The 19,178-nt window shown below is 43.8% G+C and overlaps 1 protein-coding gene across 5 annotated transcripts in view; it reads left to right on the top strand.

The window, feature by feature from the left end:
• GALNT13 (polypeptide N-acetylgalactosaminyltransferase 13) overlaps positions 1-19,178 on the top strand; it is a 431,117-nt gene that overhangs the window by 111,747 nt on the left and 300,192 nt on the right. The window contains exons 1-2 of one of the 5 annotated variants that reach the window (XM_059727377.1): positions 16,514-17,920; positions 18,393-18,538. The exons of 3 other annotated variants lie outside the window; for them this stretch is intronic. The gene's annotated coding sequence lies outside the window, so the exon portion shown is untranslated. Of the gene's footprint in view, positions 1-16,513; positions 17,921-18,392; positions 18,539-19,178 lie in introns of those variants that run through there. One more of the 5 variants, XM_059727378.1, reaches the window with a different exon arrangement.

Raw genomic sequence — 19,178 nt, 5'->3', positions numbered from 1 at the left:
CAGGGTAGGGGAGAGCACCACCTCCCTTGGGAGCCCGTTCCAGACCTTGGCCGCTCTAACTGTGAAGAAGTTCTTCCTAATGTCCAATCTAAATCTGCTCTCTGCTAGCTTGTGGCCATTATTTCTTGTAACCCCCGGGGGCGCCTTGGTGAATAAATACTCACCAATTCCCTTCTGTGCCCCCGTGATGAACTTATAGGCAGCCACAAGGTCGCCTCTCAACCTTCTCTTGCGGAGGCTGAAAAGGTCCAGTTTCTCCAGTCTCTCCTTGTAGGGCTTGGTCTGCAGGCCCTTAACCATAAGAGTGGCCTTTCTCTGGACCCTCTCCAGGTTATCTGCATCCCTCTTGAATTGCGGTGCCCAGAATTGCATGCAATACTCCAACTGCGGTCTGACCAGCGCCCGATAGAGGGGAAGTATCACCTCCTTGGACCTATTCGTCATGCATCTGCTGATGCACGATAAAGTGCCGTTGGCTTTTCTGATGGCTTCGTCACACTGCCGACTCATATTCATCTTGGAGCCCACTAGGACTCCAAGATCCCTTTCCACTTCCGTGCCACCCAGCAGGTCATTCCCTAGGCTGTAGGTGTGCTGGACATTTTTCCTCCCTAGGTGCAGCACTTTGCATTTCTCCTTGTTGAACTGCATTCTGTTGTTTTTTGCCCACTTGTCCAACCTGTCCAGGTCTGCTTGCAGCTGTTCCCTGCCCTCCGGCGTATCCACTTTTCCCCATAGCTTTGTGTCATCTGCAAACTTGGACAGAGTACATTTCACTCCCTCGTCCAAGTCGCTGATGAAGACATTAAAGAGTATCGGTCCAAGGACCGAGCCCTGCAGGACCCACTGCCCACACCCTTCCAGGTCGAAGCCGACCCATCCACCATGACTCTCTGGGTGCGACCCTTCAGCCAATTCGCCACCCACCGGACTGTGTAGTCATCCAAGTCACAGCCTCTTAACTTGTTCACCAGTATGGGGTGGGATACCGTATCGAAGGCCTTCCTGAAGTCTAAGTATACGACATCCACCCCTCCTCCTGTGTCCAGGCGTTTCGTAACCTGGTCATAAAAAGAGACTAGATTGGTCAGGCACGATCTGCCTGCCATGAACCCGTGCTGGTTTCCCCTCAGCATAATTTGTCCTGCCGGGCTCTCACAAATGTGAGCCTTGATAATTTTTTCAAAGACTCTGCCAAGGATGGAGGTGTGACTGACTGGCCTATAGTTGCCCGGGTCCTCCTTCCTCCCTTTCTTGAAAATGGGGACCACATTGGCCCTTTTCCAGTCCTCCGGGACTTGGCCCATGCTCCACGAGCGTTCAGATATTCCCGCCAGTGGCTCTGCAATGATGTCGGCCAGTGCCTTCAGCACCCTTGGATGGAGCTCATCTGGGCCTGCCGACTTAAAGGCATCCAGTTTGTCCAAGTGACTCTGCACCATCTCAGGGTCTACGTATGGAAGTCTGGTGCCTTGCTGCTGCCTCTCTACAACCCCAGTGAGAGACTTGTTGTGCCCCTTGCTTAGGAACGCTGAGGCAAAGAACTCGTTGAGGAGTTCAGCCTTGTCCCCCCTGTCCATCACCAATTGTTTCTGCCCATTTAGCAGGGGTCCTATTCCTCCCTGGGCCTTCCTTTTACTCCCTATATATCTAAAAAACAATTTCTTGTTTTCCTTTATTTGGGATGCCATCCTCAGCTCCATGGTAGCTTTGGCCCGTCTAACTGCCTCCCTACAAGCACGAGCAGAGGAGGTATATTCGTCTTTGGTGATCTCTCCCTATTTCCACTTTTTATGTGCTCCCCTTTTGGCCCTTAGGCTGCCCTGGATTTCTGCGGTCAGCCAGGGAAGCCTCCTGGCCCCTTTCCCTCTTTTACCTCGCACGGGGATTGTCTCGCTTTGTGCCCGAAGGATCATTTCCTTGAGGCACAGCCACCCTTCTTGGGCTTCCATCTCTTCAAAACTCCTACTCTGCAGTGCATCCTTGACTAATCACCTGAGTTCACTTAAATCAGCTTTCCTAAAGTCTAGCACTTTCACCCTACTAGTTACCTTACCCACTCGACGTCTTATGGTGAATTCTATTATTAGGTGATCACTGTCCCCCAGATACCTACCGATCTGTAGGTCCCCTACCATGTCATCCCCCATTGCCAATACCAGATCCAGTATGGCATTCCCCCTAGTGGGACCATGTACCTCCTGTGTCAGGTGGAGGTCCTGTACACAGGTTAGAAACCTGCGTGAGCGGTGGGACTTTGCCGTCTGTGTCTCCCAGCAGATGTCTGTGTAGTTTAGGTCCCCTATGACTACTGCCTCTTTAGCTTTTATGGTCTCCTTGAGCTGCCTCAGGAGCCCCGCATCTCTTTCTCCCCCTTGATGTGGGGGTCTGTAGCAGACCCCTACCACCAAATCCCTTTCTCCTTGCCCCCCATGTAGCCTAACCCACAATCCTTCTACTTCCTCATCCTTGGATTCTGTCTTGATGAGGGTTGACATATATCGCTCATTGACATAGAGCGCAACCCCTCCCCCTTTTTTCCCCACCCTGTCCTTTCTGTACAATCTATAACGCTCAATATGTACCGCCCAGTCTTGGGACGAATCCCACCAGGTTTCCGTTAGCCCTACTAAGTCGTAGGTGTTTTGTGCAAGCAGGAGCTCTAGTTCATCCTGCTTGTTCCCCATGCTCCTAGCATTAGTATATAGGCACTTGAGCCCTGCGACTGGTGCCTTTCCTGCCCCCCCGCTCCGAGTCCCATGGGGCCCCTTATTTCTTACCTTCTCGTTTCTTACCTGTGCGGTAGTGCTGGCTGCCCCATGTCTTGCAGGTTCCCAATGTTCTCTTTCTTCAGGCTGGGCTGTCCTTGTGGGTGCCACATGGTTTGGTGGTCCACAGCTTCCCCCGCCCTCATCTTCCCCTCCCCCTGGGCGAGCCTAGTTTAAAGCCCGCCGGAGGAGATCCGCCAACCTAGAAGAAAACACACGCTTACCTTTGGGGGACAGGTGAAGCCCATCCCAACTGAGCTTGACTTATTTTCTAATTTATGGAGTCCCTTTGTGACCACTGTAGTCATTTTCCTTTAGTGTTGACTATTCCAAAAAGTCCCCTCTTGAAATCCTCTCTCTTCATGCCCTTCTGTGACTCCCTCTGTTTTTAAAATCTGGCACTATTCCCTGATTCCTTTCTTCTTATGGGGAAATTTCACTGCTCCAGTCCTTACTCAGCAGTTCAGGTGAAATGATGAGATTCCCTAGCACAGGCATCATTGCCTGTTGTCTTGCCAGAGCAGAGTCATTTTGTTGTCAGTGACTTGGTTTGTTTATTGTGTAGCTTCTTTTTGTGAGAAGACAGGGCAGGATGTGATATATGAGGAGGATCCTTGCCAGCTACAGCTGAATTGTGTACATTAAAGGTAGGTGTGCACAGGACCCTTCAGAATTCATAAGATGTATATAGATGCATCCTCCTAAAGCATCATGTCACCACAATATGTTAAATGACTGCTTATGATAATGTCAAAAGTTGTTCTGAGCCTTTCTGGATAGCACAAAATCTAAATCTAAGTAACAATAGATGCTTCCATTTTAGTGGGAATAATGCTATACTTTTAATAGAAGGATAAACCCATTTTTCCCTTGGATCCCTGCATTATGACTAATCATAAGCTAGGTGCTAATTATTAGGTTAATTAAGCTATATAGTACTGACATTTGACCTTGAACTGTAGGTCAAAGTAAATTATAAGTACAAGGTATAAGACAAGCCCTGAAAAACAACCCCCCAAATCCTGGTTTCAATTTAGTGTGATCAAGTGGATCATATCTTTTATTGCCTTGGATCAGATCCTCAACTGGTGTAATTTGGTGTAACTGCTGATTTTATGCTGGCAGGGACATTGACACTTGTGCTTTACTACAGAGTTGCAGTAAAGCATTAGTGTCTACAAGTGCACAGTAAATTAACTTTGCCATAAGATAATAGTCAGGGACAGTGCCATCTTGTGCCAGAGTAATTAAGTACAACAAAATGCACATGTAGATGGTGACGGGCTGGCTGGGGCACGAGGGTGCTAAAGTGTGGGAGCTTCCTGCTGCCTAGCCACACAGCTCCACAGGTTCTCTACCCTTATGCCCCAGCCTGTCCTGCTGCCACCTGGAGCCTGCTGACCCTCTGAGCCTGATGCCAGCTGAGGGCTGCTCTGCCCTGTGTCAAAGTGCTGTTGTTTCTGGTGCACATGTAGATGCTGTGCCTGGGAGCAGTGTACTCTGGCTTAAAGTGCTCCAGAGTTTATTGCTCTGCCTTAATTGCATGTGTAGATGCACCCAGTTTGCATTAGCTGAGGATTTAGTTGTCTGATTCTTTGGATAACTAATTTTCCTAATTCAGAAATTGAAGGGCCTTGTGACACTTAATTTTAAGCATATCCTGGAGCTCTTAACCCCTGGGTTATCCACACGTTAACACCTGAAACTAATTTTAAATACTCTTTAGGATGCTTATAGTTATGCCACTCCAACCTAGGTTTATCTCTCATCAATTTTACTCAGCTCTTGTTACACTTGGATGTAGCGGCTCCAGGCTACAGCTTAGTGTAAACACCCCCTTCTCACCCCCTCTGGCCCATAGCTGGTCCACTGCTCCCATGCCGTCTGCCCTCCCCAGCACCCCTTGGCCCCACTACTGCATACTTGTAGCTGCCCATGACGTCTGCCCTGGGGAGCAAGCAAGGAAGGGTTAACCTGCTTGCCTGGCCCCCTGGTGCTGCTGCTGCTGCTGCCTGGGCTGGGCTCACTATGGAGAAGAGCAGCAGCCTGATAGCAGTGGCAGTGGGTTCAGGCAGATAACTTATTTGGACATGGTGCTTTCTGTAAATGTAAACATTTTGCATGTTCAGAGGGCCCAAATGTTATTTTGAGCAAGATGAGTAGAAAATTGGGAAGTTTTCTATTGCTTTAGAATTAGGAAGAATTGCTGTAAGTTAAGGCATCTATCATACAGTTCTAAAAACAATTTTCAGTACTACACTGTGGTTTGGAAAGTCCAGTCACCTTGTGAAATTTCACTTTTGAATGTACATGGTGAAAAAGACTCAGCTCAGCCATGGGCGACTGGTGCCTCCTGGGTCTGGGGGGGCACCCACCAAAGGTGGCGGCAGGAATGGGGCCAGTGTGTTAAGTGCAGAAGCTGCTGTCAGCAGTGGGGGATGGCACTTTTGTGGGGACACGTGCCCCCTACCTGTCACCTATGAGCTCTGCCATGGCTGCTATTTACAGATTACCCACTGCTATTAGGAGGAAAAATTTATAGGAGGGCTGGGTCAGGGAACGTAGTAAAACACATGGCCATGCTCTTTGAACACATGGTTCAGAAAAAAGGGTTGGTTTTTTTTTTTAAGCTTCCTAGAAGGAGCTTAAAACCTACAGATTGTTAACAGTTTTGGGCACAGCAAGAGGAAGTAAATTACAGTATTCCCTTACTTTCTGGGTCCATGGCTATTTTTGACCTAATGCCTGAATTTGCCTCACAATTTGCAGTAAATTAAAATATGTAATTTCAATTTAAATTAAAAAATGTTCCTTCCAGTTATATTTTTCCCCTTTTCTCTGCCCACTTTTATGGTAAAACCTGTATTGACTTGATCTTGTTTTCTTTAATGTGTAGATTAAAGTTTTGGATGTTCTACAGACTTAATTTTAATTATTTTTAAGATGGAAAAGAAAAAAAATAGCTACATTCTGAAACGGATAACTTTTATGGAAGAGAGTGCTGGGATCTTGTGTTCATCTTTAGATTTATTAAGGAGCTTCCTAATGGTAGTAAAAGGTATTTCCAGGAAACTCATAGTACAGGCATCACATTTTGAAAAATAAAACTTGTGAAAAGTATGTGCTTGTTTAATTTAAAAACACTATTGATATCTAAGGTGAATGCGTTATTTCTTTAAAACAAAGCAAGATGTCATTTTTGAAAAACAAACTCATATGAACTAGATACAAATTCAAGATGGAAATTGGTCATGATGTCTCTGGTTGCTTCATAGAGCATTTGATGATACCACATAGTAACCTTTTTGAAGTGTTAGCATTCACAGCTACAATGCTATTCTTTTACAGATCAATTCAGTAATGCTATTTGTATTTTCTGATTTGGTTTCTGAGCACAAGTCTCCCACTGTCTCTAAATAAAGATGTTTTGGGGAGAGTTCTAGGTAGTGAAGGCCAGAGTTAGAAGAATCATCAGGACTACAGGAGATGAGGAAATTGTTGCACCCTTTCTTCTATGGTTAGATGTGGTAGCTAGGCTCAGTGATTTTGATGGAATGAACACTGCCAGTCATTTACTCATTACAAGTTTAGCCCATGTGTTTTTAACTGCCTCAATTGGTTTTTAAGGTGAAGGAAAGGGAGAGTAGCAGTGGGGGAGAAATAATGTTCTGGGATAAGTGTTACCAAATTTGCCCATTACTTTGGGGTGTGCTCATTTATTAGGGATAGTTTCTAGGGTCTTAGTGATTCTGTCAATGTGCTGCTTGTGTTACTATACGGAGCTGTATTTCTCCCTTCTGCAAGCCCTCACCCCCAGTGGAGCTATCTTGCAGGACTCAATCTCAATGGGACTGGGTTCCTCCAGTCACCAAATCAGTCATACACACAAACAAACACAAATTAACGTGACACGCCTGATCTGGCTGGGCTGATCAGCATGGACAGGCTGACACCCTCATATGCCAAGAATCAGTTCATAAGAGCAACAATAAAATGCAGTCAGACACAAGCACACAGGTAAACAGAATCCCTCTGAATCTGGCTGGGTGTCCAGCTGACACCCTCATGGGCCAGCATTCAGTTCATAAGGGCATGGCTGAGTCAAACTGGGTCAATCAGCCTGTACAAGCTGATCCCCTTATGTGTTTCAAACTCAGCATGTCCCAATCTTTGGCCTCTTGATGAGCAGACCCCACAATAATTTAGGCTTCACAGGGATCTTTAGCATAGGTAAAAGAAGCGTTGCTGCAGAGCACAGGAGGAAAAAGAAGCAGAGAAGGAAAAATATACCCAATTACTACCAGTTTGCCTATAAAAGTTATTTATTGCTAAGCATATGAAATATATAATAGTACTAGTAGTAATAGACATGCAAAAGAAAAACAAACACAAACAATGACAATACTACCGTGGTTTCACTAAGTATTTGGGGAAACTTAGCTCAAGCTTAACTGATACAGGTCAGGTTCAGAAGTTTATGCCTAGAATGAAGAGAGAACTCTGGGAATCTCACCGAGTCCACGGTACCCAGGCTGCAAAGCTGACAGGCACAGTCCGTAGCACAGTCCTTGAAGAGAGAGACGATCTGTTCTTCCAGCGTCCCAAGAACGACAGGGGATGGTGTCAGCACAGGAGTTTTCTTCTTCTTTCTTTCTCCCTCTTTCCTCCTGCTTCTTCTTTTTCTTTCTTTCTCTTTAAGCACACACACTTACAGATTTTTATACCCTCAGTTCAGCTGCTTCAAAGCACCCTCAGTAGTGTAAATCATTGTCTTTTCTATTGACAAGTGGTTATCTGGTTTGGACCATCTCAGGAAACTGATTGATAATCAGGAAACACTTAAGATTAGGGAGTAACCCAAATACTTGGGAGCCAGCTTGAGATTCCTATGGATGGCAGATATCCTGATGGGATATCTCATGGTTTCTTCAGGAACAATAGATAGCTTGCAGTATCAGGATTTTGGATTTTTACTTGTTGTGCACAAGCCTCAGCTTAGCATGACTTTTCCAGATTTTACTATAGTCTTTTAACAGAAAGCAATTATTGGGGTGCTCATAACCTTTTGTGGAGAGGACTCCCACCAGTCATCTCGGGAAAGATACGACAACACCTGGGATTAGGGCTCCAGCAGGCTGGATGCTGTGATGAACCCTTAACCATTGTTCAAATGTTGCCCGTACCCCCTCTGACTCGGTCTTTTGCCTCAGCATTCCCTAACCCGGCAACCGAGTTTTAGTCAATCAAGTTTAAATAGGCCTCCCATAGTGGGACCGGGGAATGTACGGCCCGAGATGCCTATTAAATTTAGAGCTGTGTGTGTGTGTCTGGGGGGAGAAAAGTCCTTAGCAAATCCAGATTAGAACTGGTCTGATAAATGCTGAGCTGGGTGTATGTGAACATGGGTTAATTAACATTGGAAGCACAGATTCCCCATCATGCAGCGCTCTCCTGCTTCTCTGGTCCCAGAATTCACTGCAGTCTCTGCTTCAGGCTTTCTGTTTTCCATCTCTCATGTAAATGAATGGTCATCTGGTTCCATCTCAGATGTAAATGAGACCTAGGGCAGTTGTTTCACTCCTATCACCCTTATCTGGGGATTTTAGGTGCGTCTCTCACTGCATCTTAATCAGTTTCGTTTATGTAGAGGAGGGGAGGGAGGGGAGGGGTGAGTCCTTTATGAGTTAGACAGACTGCATCCTGTGCCAGGGTTGCCCAAGAATACAGAGCTGAGGCGTAACAAGTGATTCTTTTTGTTTGGCTCCTCTTTATTTCTGCAGTGCACGGAGAGGTGGATGAAGCAATTCTGACATAGTTTGTGGCAGATGGTGTAGATCCCCAATAGTTATTTTCATGCTATAGGAAAACTCACTTCAGGATGAGCAGTCTTGTAGGGCTTATTTGTATTCATCATATGAGAGGTGAGCCATTCAGAATTCTGAGAAGAAAGGTTAAAAATATGGCATCTGTAAGCAGTTATATGGATCCAGCAGCTAACTATTGCAAAGATGTTCTAGAACCTCACTTCTCTTACGGAACTTTCTTCTTATACCCAGCCCGTATTTATACGCATTTGTTCTGATGCCGACATTGTCCCTTTGCTTTTTTATTCCCGGTGTTAACTTCCTGTTCCTCTACAAATGTACTGTATTTACCCATACCCAAGATGACTTCAAATTTAAAATGATCCCCCAATAATTAGATTCAATACATTGAAAATTTATAAATTTGTTATAATTTTCCATGTATAGAATCCAAACCTGCTATAGCTGAGGGATTGGTGCGCAAAGCCCAGTGCACAATGGCAGCTGCCTCACCCCATGCACAGATGGGGGGGGGGCATGTTCGTGCAGGGGTGGGAGCCCCCCACATGCCTGGATTAGTTGCCCAGGCTCTGACCCTCCCCCAGCCCAGCCAGGGCCCCACTCACCCCTGCCCACTCCCTCCCTCACAGTGGGTGCCTTGATCTCCCAGCCAGACTGACCTGCTGGGTGGTTGTGGGGGGGAAGGGGGGATCCTGGATTGCTCTTTACTTGAAAAAGTGATCATCTTTTTAAAAAGGTTGGAGACCACTGATTTAAAATATTGAAGTGTCATCTTAAATTCATGTCTCCCCTCTTCCACTGCTGCATCAGGGCAGGTGGAGGGATAATTAAGTGGCTTGACCTCTACCTCTTGCCACCTGTGCTCCTCAACACTTGTTCACTCTGCTGCATGCATCTCTGGTACCTGCACACCCTGGTGCCTGCTTCCCTTTTTCAATAGTGCCTGCCTCCTGTCACTTGATTCCCCACTTCCCTTGCCACCACTTGCCCTCTGCAGCTCTGGTTTGAATCTCACTCCAGCCTGAGGCACAGAGCACGTGGAATGGTCCAACATTAGGGGGTGCAGTGCTGCTGGTGGTGGAGCTGTCATTGCTACCGCTACTGCTGTGTACCTGGGTGGGGACTGGAGCAACCATGTGTTCTGTGTCTGGAGCCACAGAGGGTAAGTGCCAGTGGTGGTAAGAGGCAGAGGCATCAGTGGGGGGTATGTGGAGGGACAGGCATAGGCTGTTGGAGGCAGGTGGAGGGGGACTGGTAACTGCTGCATCTCCAACTCTGACCTCACCTGCCCCCTCTACTTGTGGTCATCCTTGAGTGGGAGGCAAATTTTACTCCTGTTACTTTAAGTAAGATTTAGGCTTCTTCATATTTAATCTGAGCTCTTTAATATAGATTTTACAAACTTCCTTCATTAAGTTTTTTAAAGTTTTCCCTTAGAAGGTCAGGGATTTTTCCCTTAGAAGGTCAGGGATCAATGACATGAGATTCTATACATTTTTACATCATTTAGCTGTGTTTAGCTATTCAGCATTCTTAGACCCTGCCATTTAAACTGGGTCAGAGACAATTCTGTATAACTTGATTCGTAAAATATCTGGTCACATTTTCAGATGTGGGAGTGAGGTGGTGAGGGGAGATGGTTCCATATAGAGTGAGATGCACATAGTTGGCTGCATATCAGTGTTTGAGGAATCTGTATATACCATAACATATGTATTAGGCCTGTGCGAATAGGGAAGTATTCAGATTCAGATTTGGCTGATTTGGAGGACAGTGATTCAATTGAGAGATTCGGATCACTGTCCTGAATTGATTCGGTCAAATTAGCTTTGGAAGATTTGGCACCGATTCAGAGATTTAGATTGGCTGGGGAGAGGCAGGCACAGCTGGGCAGCTGCAGGTTCTTCTGTGGCTCCTCCAGCTGTGCCTGCCTCTCCCCAGAAGGAAGGAGCCATGGGAGAAGCCTCCATGGCTGCCCTGCCCAGCTCCAGCCTAGTCCCGACCCTTTTTTTTTTAAAGAGCCCCACACTCACTGGCTGTAGCAGGAGCTGTGGGGGCTCTGGGGCTGCGTGGCAGAGCACTGCCGCACTGTTGAGGGAGGGAGGTTGCCACGAGCCCTCAGAGACCCCAGTCACTGCTATCAGAGCTGGTGAGTTACAAGGCTTTTTTTTTTTTTTTTAAGTGCTTGGAGGCTGGAGCTGGGCAGGTCAGGTCAGGGCAGGGCAACCATGGGGGCTTCTCTCCCAGTTCCCTCAGCTGTGTCTGCCTCTGCCCTGCTGGGGGGAACCACGGGGGCTATGCTCTGCTGCTGCTTGCCCAGCCAGCATGGGAGAGGGGGTTGGAGCACGCGATGCAGGCGTGACTTGCCCCACGTGGCAGCAGGGCATAGCCCCAACTCCCAGTGCTGCTGCGCCCGCATCTGCGCTGGGAGCGGGGATTTTGTTCTGCTGCTGCTTGCCAGCTGGCATGGAGGGCACAGAATGCAGGCATGGCACCTCTGGGAGCAAGGACTATGCCATGCTGCCACTTCCCCCCTTCTGCCTGGAGCAAGCTGTGCCCACATCCCCCCCCCCCGCAACCATCCAGGCTGGGCAGGTAGCAGCAGGGCAGAGCCCACGCTCCCAGTGCTGCCGTTCCCGCATTCTACACCCCTGTCTCTCCTCCCCAAGTAACGTGCTCCCCTACCCCAGCTGGGCAGCTTGCCCCAGCCCCAATCCCCCACACCTTTTCCCTCCCCTCTCCCCCAACCCCAGCAGACTTACCAACTGGAGGCAGCTGTATCAGCTGCCTGTTTAATCTATTACTGAATCTCCAAAGTGGCCAAATCTTTTCCGAAGCTTTCCCAAATTGATTTGGATGCTTTGAATCTATTCAGAGCTTTTCTTGTTCTCCCTGTCTGATTTGGATTCGAAGATTCGGTCCCCGAATTGGACTGAATCTCCTCTGAATCAAATTGGCTACTGAAGCTTTGCACAGTACTAATATCTATTTTCTTTTGGCTGTTATAAATCTCTCTTTTTCTCTCTATAGGATTTCTATAGCATTGAGAGGTTTATGGAAGTCTATGAAATGCTTATTTTATGCTGATGCTTGAAATCACAGTGGTGCTAGACTGCTAGTTTTAATGCTTTAACACACTAGGGCAGGAGCATCATGCACATAGCTCATGGACTGGATATGGGCCATGGAGCTGTTCTGTTCAGCCTGCTGGGCTACTGTCAGGACACTGGAAGTTAAGGAGTTTGGATGGGGCAGAGTGGCCAGCTGCAGTATTCAGGGCCCTCGGGTCCCACTGGACACTGATTGGCATCAGGCAGGTGAGCGAGGGCTGACACATCCCCAGTTGCCATCCAGCTACTTTGCCTGTTGCTATTTCCATGGCCTTAGCTGCTGGCCCCTACCTCATGCCTCCAGCTGCTGCTGGGGCACAGGACACGTAGTGGCAGGAGTTGTGGCTCCAGCATAGAGCATGTGGCAGGGGCTAGAGGCACTATGCACAAGGAGCATACAGTGAGTTTGACACCTGTGCTCTCTAGGGCAAAGATATCAAACAATTGTGTCACTTTGGATACAAACTACAGATTTCCTACCTCATGTTGAAGAAATTGGGTAAATGGCTAACCAGCCATATGTTGTAATCCAGCAAGCTCTCAGGTGCAAGTTTGCTGCAGAAGATGTATAAGTATGTGGAAAAGAATCGAGGTCTTGCTATTCTTAAGCTCTAAATGCAAGTGATTCACAGTAGGTGTTAGGGCCATAGAATACAGACTACAGCAGGGGCGGGCAATTATTTTGGGTGGAGGGCTGCTTGCTGAATTTTGGCAAGCCATTGAGGGCCGCATGACAGGCAGCTGGGGCAGATAAATTTTAATTTTCTAAATTTTTTAGGGGCCTCACAGGCTGGAAAAAATGGCCTGGTGGGCTGCATCCGGCCACATTTTGCCCACCCCTGGACTACACTATGGGCTAAGGAAAGATTTCTCAAAGAAATATCAATTGATATTATTTGCAGTGATTTTACAAGCGTTTATATATAACTGTTCCAGAGTCTATCTCAGTGCAATGCTTTACAAAAAGTCCTGCAAAGTCATAACTCTGGTCTGCACTTTTCAGCAGAATTTAGCTGAGGTATAGGAAATGGATGGTAGAATGACACTGTACACAATTTATCCCAGCGTCTGTTATAATAATGACTAAACCAGGACCGCCAGTTGTCACATAGGCAAGGAAAAGTGGATGTTGAGAGGAAAAGCAAGGAAGATACTTGTGGACAATATTGGGCCACTGAGTAGTACATCTGGATGTAGTCTTAGTTCAGCTCCTTGTCTGCTCTTATGAAGGACACGTTTAACATTTGATTTATTTTTTTTTAATTTCATCAGAAGCAATTGTTGGTAATTGCAATACATAAAATGTACTTGATTGTCTGTGCCAGGTTTCATATAGTATAAGCACTGGAAATATAGTTGGTATATTTTATTGTTTGTATATACACAATAAATTAAAATACATATTTAGGTCTAGGGTGGAGTAAATCTAAATAAGGATACTTAGGCATAAAAATCAAACTGCACAAAAAAAGCCTTTAAAACGTGTGATTTGATGTCTGTGAGGTTTGATAGTTTCCTTTTCTTCCTTTACTATATGTCATCAGGTCCAGTAACTCTTAACCTTATTATACTTCCTTTCACACAAATTTGTAAGACACATAGCATAAATAAGATTTAGAAATAAGCTTTTTAGCCAAACTTTTACGGCAGTGTAGGTCCTGAAACCAATAAAGCTTGGTCTTTCCTTGCTATTGTAAAAAGTTACAGCAGCTTTTCTCACAGGAGAAACTGAACTAGGGTTCCATTGGACAAGATGACCATTATATTGCATTTAAATTTAATTAACTTCACCATGTGTTCAGAAGTTATTGGTTTCACAGTAACTAGTGTCATATGTAATGCTACCTGCTTCAATAATTAAGTTAATTAAACTGTTAAATAGTAGCAACTATTTCCATGAGTAGAATATTATCAGTATCTGTGTGAAGAGTATCTATTGTGGATGCTCTTTACGACTTGAGATGGAGAGCCTAGTGTCTTCTGTGTATGAAGAAGTGGCTGCTATGCCCTTCTGGATGATTAGAAGTAGTAACTACACTAGTTATAAATTGAAGCATTGAACTTTTTTTGCAAGGCAAGATTCATGTCTCTCCAACCCCACTGCACAGTAAAGCTGCTGTTCCATTTCTAAACTCATGGATTCCTACAGAAATTTCCCTGTAATGATACTGAGGATATACCAGAAATCCAGCTCCTCGATCCCTGGCTGTGCTGTGGACCCCCTCCTCCTGGAAATCCCTTCAAGGAGTGTGTTCTCTAAACCAGTGGCTTTTCATCTTTTAGAGTGGTGGCGCAACTGCTTTCAACCCAGCTGCATTGTAGGCCATCATTCCCTTCCAGTAGGGGTGGGAGAAGGGAGAAAGAGAGCTGGCTGCCAGTTAAAGAGGCAGGGGAGAGTGAGCAAGGAAGAAAGTTTACCTTCCAGTGCTTGCTATAGGAGGAGAGAGTTTTCCTCCTGTAAGCAGTGCCTGCCTAGGGTAGGGAGAGAGGGGAAGAGAGCTAGCAGTGGCTGCCATAGAGGAAGAGAGGGAGAGATCGGGGATGGCTATGGAAGGGATCAGTGGCACAGTGCAGAGCAGAGAAGGGGATGTGCTGGGCTTAGCTGCTTGCTGTCCTAGCCTGTGCATATGCACAGGGAAAACAGCATAAATTACGTTGGCTTCTCCCATGAGGTTTGTGGAAGATTCAGGTGGAACAAATGTACTTTTCTGCACACCCCAAACCCAGAGAATCAACCCCATGGAGGAGGTTCTGCACAGCTAGATGAAGTGAGGAACTTGATAGAGGTAGGAAGAAGTCCCCTCCTGTGTACTGGAATGATCTGAGTCATTATGTTATATACTTCCATTTTCTGGCTGAAATTTTTCTAAGCTACCTAACAGATCCAGATGCCCAATCATTAGGAATTAAAACTGTGCACTAAAAATTGCTGGGGCAGCTTATTGAATTCAATGTGGCGGGAGGATGCTCTGCAAATGGTATACAGCTGAGTGTCTGCTACAAAAACTGTACTGTAAATGTTAGCTTTATACTGAATTTACTTTTTTGTGTTCCTTTCTATGAATATTCTAAAGAAATAAGATTTACTAGGGTGAAAAATTGTAGGAAACTGATTTTTTATTTTTGTTTGAGTTCTCAAATGTTCAGCAAAAACAAATTTAATGGGGGTATAAGCAGTCCATTACTGCATAAATTGTAGATCTAATAATCTACCTTGCAAGTTGAAATTGGTGTTATTGCTGATTAGAAATTACAAAAATCCCATGGTTTCAGAATACATATATAAAAAATGAATAAACTATAACATGCTATGAATTATTTGTGTTTAAACTTGAGGCCAAAACTTCTTAATTGAAGAGATTTATGAAAAATTTCAGATAATGATCATAGTTGGCAATTTTGCCATTTGTTTGCATATAAAGAAAGAGATGTCAGTTCTTGAGTAACTGGCTAAGAATGTTTTCTTTGCTGTATTTTCAAGGCTCTAAAAAGAAAAAAGCTTTCGCTCAGCTAATATTTTCCCTAGCATAGATCAAAGAATGTAGCTTCTATGAAAAAATGATTGATATGTGTTGCTAAAATTGGCATAATAGCTTATCAGATCTGACACTGAATGCCAATTAGTATACTATGTGATGTTCAATATGCAACTCTTCTGTGGATCACAGTGTTGATTAAAATGGCAGTTGTTCTGTAAGCGATTATTTTTACTCTTCAGAAGTAAATTTATTTTTTCCTATATAGTCTCTTTTCCTTTCTGGCAAATGTACGGTCCTGAATTGGGCCCCATATTATGCATGTGCATATATAATTACCATTCACAAGCATAGCTATTACAGTGCTGCTCATTTTGCACTGATAACAGAATAAACCTTTAGGAAATTCCACTAGTACCAGTTTTTGTTTTTTTTTAATTTCAGGGACTCATGTTGATCAATGGCTTTCACTTTGTGGGGCAGGAAATCTGCAAGACAGTTGGTACTTTAGGGTGAAGGATTCAAAGGAGATGAAAATCATTGTGTGATGAGTATCTAAATAACAATTTGAAAATGTAATACAAGTTGGTTAATTTATAAGAAACAATCTAATTTTTATTTAATTGGTATCATATATAACAGTTTATTTTAATGATTTATTGTCCTTAAGGTGGCTTTAAATAGAGAGTGGCTAAATATTCATCAGTGCAATTACTATAATAAATGGGAAGTAAAATCAACTTTTTAAATCTATTTTTCATTTTGGTAGAGGCAGAAACATTCAATAAGAGGCTGAAGGCATTCTGTTCTAGATAAATTATGGAATATGAAATACATAATATAAAGTACAACAGTTTTTCTTGTAGCTATGGTTTCAATTTGAATACTTTGTAATAAGGAAAAAATATAAAATGTCACATTTTTCCAATGGTATGGATGAACATGTACAGGTTTCCCTCGATTTATGTGGGTTCTTTATATGCGAATTTGCTCTTATGTGATGTGTATATTTAGACCCATAATTCATTATATGCAAGGTAAATTTGCTCCTATGTGATCAGCATAGATGCCCCCAATCCCCCCCAGCAGGTAAATCTGTGGGGGGAGGGGAAAGGGCCGTGGCTCCACTCACCCCAGCCCCAGCTGCAGCTACCCCAGAAGTGGCCAGTGCCAGCAGTCTGCAGCCGTTGGGCTGCACCATGCTCTGCCTGTTCTCCTGTGCCTGGGCTCACCCCAGCTCCTGGGCTGCGCTGTGCCATGCTGTAGGCTGCTGTCGGGGCTGCTCTAGCACAGGCTGGGGTGAGCACAGTGCAGCCCAGCGGCTGCAGGCAGCTGGCGCCAGCTGCTCCCAGGGCCGCTGCAGCTGGGGCTGGTGTGAGTGCTGCTTTTCTTCTTTGCTGCCTTGTGCAGCCCTGGGAGCGGCACCCCTCTACCTGCCTCTTCCCTAGTCCCAGCCTCGCTCCCTCATTCCCTCCCTCACTGCCATGGGAACCTATCCCTATTTGTTACATTGTAAAGTGGGTTCACTTTATGTGAATTTAATTTATGCGCCGCTCTCTGGGAACACATGTACAGCATAAATTGAGGGAAATGTGTATATGAAAAAAAAATAGAATAAAGCTTGCTTTTCATAGAATGGCTAAAACAAAACTAAATTTGCCAGTATAATCTTTCTGATATGAACTGCTTTCTCTTTTCTTTGTTCAAATATGCTCTCAGCATGGAGAGCTTTTTGAGCAAACTTTCAAGCAATCTAGTTATAAACATTTTATTTTATTGCAAGCTATGTATTTATGTATGTCTGCTGTGCACCATAACTTGCTTCTCAGTGCCATCATCACAAAACCAGAAGAATATGCAGTAAGTGGGCTTTTTTTCCTTTGGACACTTTTTTGCTGCTGTTGACTTGTTTACAGTTTGCCTTATTAAAATAAAGATATTGATGCACAGCTTAGTCGCACAGAAAAAATGGATCAATGTGAGTGAATGAAGGAAAACAGTTCAAAGGTTCAGGGAAAAAAATCATATAAAAATATGTTAAAAAATCCTCAAGTGGACATTGGGCAGTTCCTTTTATCATAAATATATTGAAATATTCAAACTCTTCATGAAAATGCTGGCACACAAAAATACCACCTATCATTAACTATAGGATTTCTACCTTGGAATGCTAGCAATGCAGAGGAGTGTGTGTTTATAGAACTAATAAAAAACCAAACTACCTCCTCCCTGAAAAAAGATGCCGCTCTGCAAAATTGTGTTCATCCTAAATTTAGGATAAGTATGGATTGAATATTTATTCTAGCATTTGCTATTTCACTAATGTTCTAACATTCACTGTTGTGTTAAACATTCTTTATCTCTGACCATGTCTGTGGCAGTATGGTGAGCAACTGAGCACCACCTACCCATGGGGAAAAAAATAGGAGCTCAAACACCACCAAGGGTCCTTAAAGGGTCATATATTATTAGAAGTACTTTTGTGATGTAAAGACACTTTTCTGGTGCCATTAAGTTGACATGATAAATTGTGACGCTCCCTTATTTAAAGTGTAGTTTTATAATGATACATATAGTATCGACCCATTGTGATGTATGCCTCATTTGAGTTAACCAGCCCCATCCAATGGGAAGGACAAGGGGCTAAGGTGGAAGAGACCAGGGGAGCCTTTTCCTGACAATGGTACCTGATCGCTCCAGGATGTTTTCAGCATCCTTTAACACGTTTTTCAACACAAGTGGTAAGTATTCTTATTCCTTTTTACTTCCCTTGATGTTTTTGCTTTTCTTAGTTGTTTGCATCAAATACAAATCTTCATTATATTAAATTTTACTGATGTATTTGTTTTGTTCTGTTGCTCTCTCCAAATTTAAGTAGATGAAGCAACAACTTCATAGAACGTTTTGTGTTGCACATTTTACCCACACAGTTTGGGTGTGTGTGTGAAATGTGTGCATGTGCATGTAGATTGCATACACACATACACACAGAGTGCTATGAAGAGCTTTCAAAATTAAAATAGATGCAGCAGCAACAGAGCAAAACATGCATTGGTATATATTAATATTATATATTTATATATATAGTGTTTGTGATGCATTAACTTCAGGGGTCATATAATATGACCATTGGAGTTAATGTATAATATAAGTCAGTGCCTTTAACCTAAAACAGATGAGTATGATTATGCAATTTTATTTATTGTTTTTCAGAAACCACAAGAGGGAAAGAGGACCGATGAATTCCATCTGAGGTGGATGAAAGGCTGAGAAGAGAAAAGTGCTTTTCTCCTTTAGCTGAAAGGCCTTTTAAAGAAGCTACTGTATCAAACTTCAGACAAGGAGACATAGGAGAGAGGGTAATATCACTTTTCAGGAAAATGTATTTTAAATAAGCTGGTACCATGTACAAAATATTGAATAACTTGATGAACAGCTGTACACGGAAATGTGAAAAAGCATGATAGTTCCTAAAGTAGTGTTAAGTGTAATTATGTTCTATATAGGTGCTTACGTTTCTTGGTCCTTCTGTAAATAGAAAGCATGTATATATCTTATTATAATGCATATAATATGAAATATGTGTATTCTAAGAGTAATTATGCATATATTATGAAATGTACATGCTGCAAAGTACTTTGGAGACATAATTTGAACATGAATGTTTTTCTCAAATAATATCTCTTTCTTGAATTTTGCTAGGTACAAAGGATATGGAAAACGGGCGATCCTCCCTTGTGTCTTGCTCCCATAAATGGGAGGAACAGAAATGGGCTGAATTTTGCTATAATTCCTCTTCTGCTTTATCTTGATGTCTTAGTCTCTGTGTATTTTATTTAGATAAGTAGTTACCATTAGTTCTTTGTCTTATCATACATGCTGTTTCAGTTATTTTTGTACATAAAATTTTAAATTAAAACAAATGAGCTAGTCATACTTTATTAATTAAAAATGCAATGAATGACTTTTATTGTCTGTCTTTATGCAAGAGAAATGGGT

This window comes from Alligator mississippiensis, chromosome 4 (assembly GCF_030867095.1).
Source record: "Alligator mississippiensis isolate rAllMis1 chromosome 4, rAllMis1, whole genome shotgun sequence".
NCBI lineage: Eukaryota > Metazoa > Chordata > Crocodylia > Alligatoridae > Alligator > Alligator mississippiensis.
This window is presented reverse-complemented; position numbering and strand designations above follow the sequence as displayed.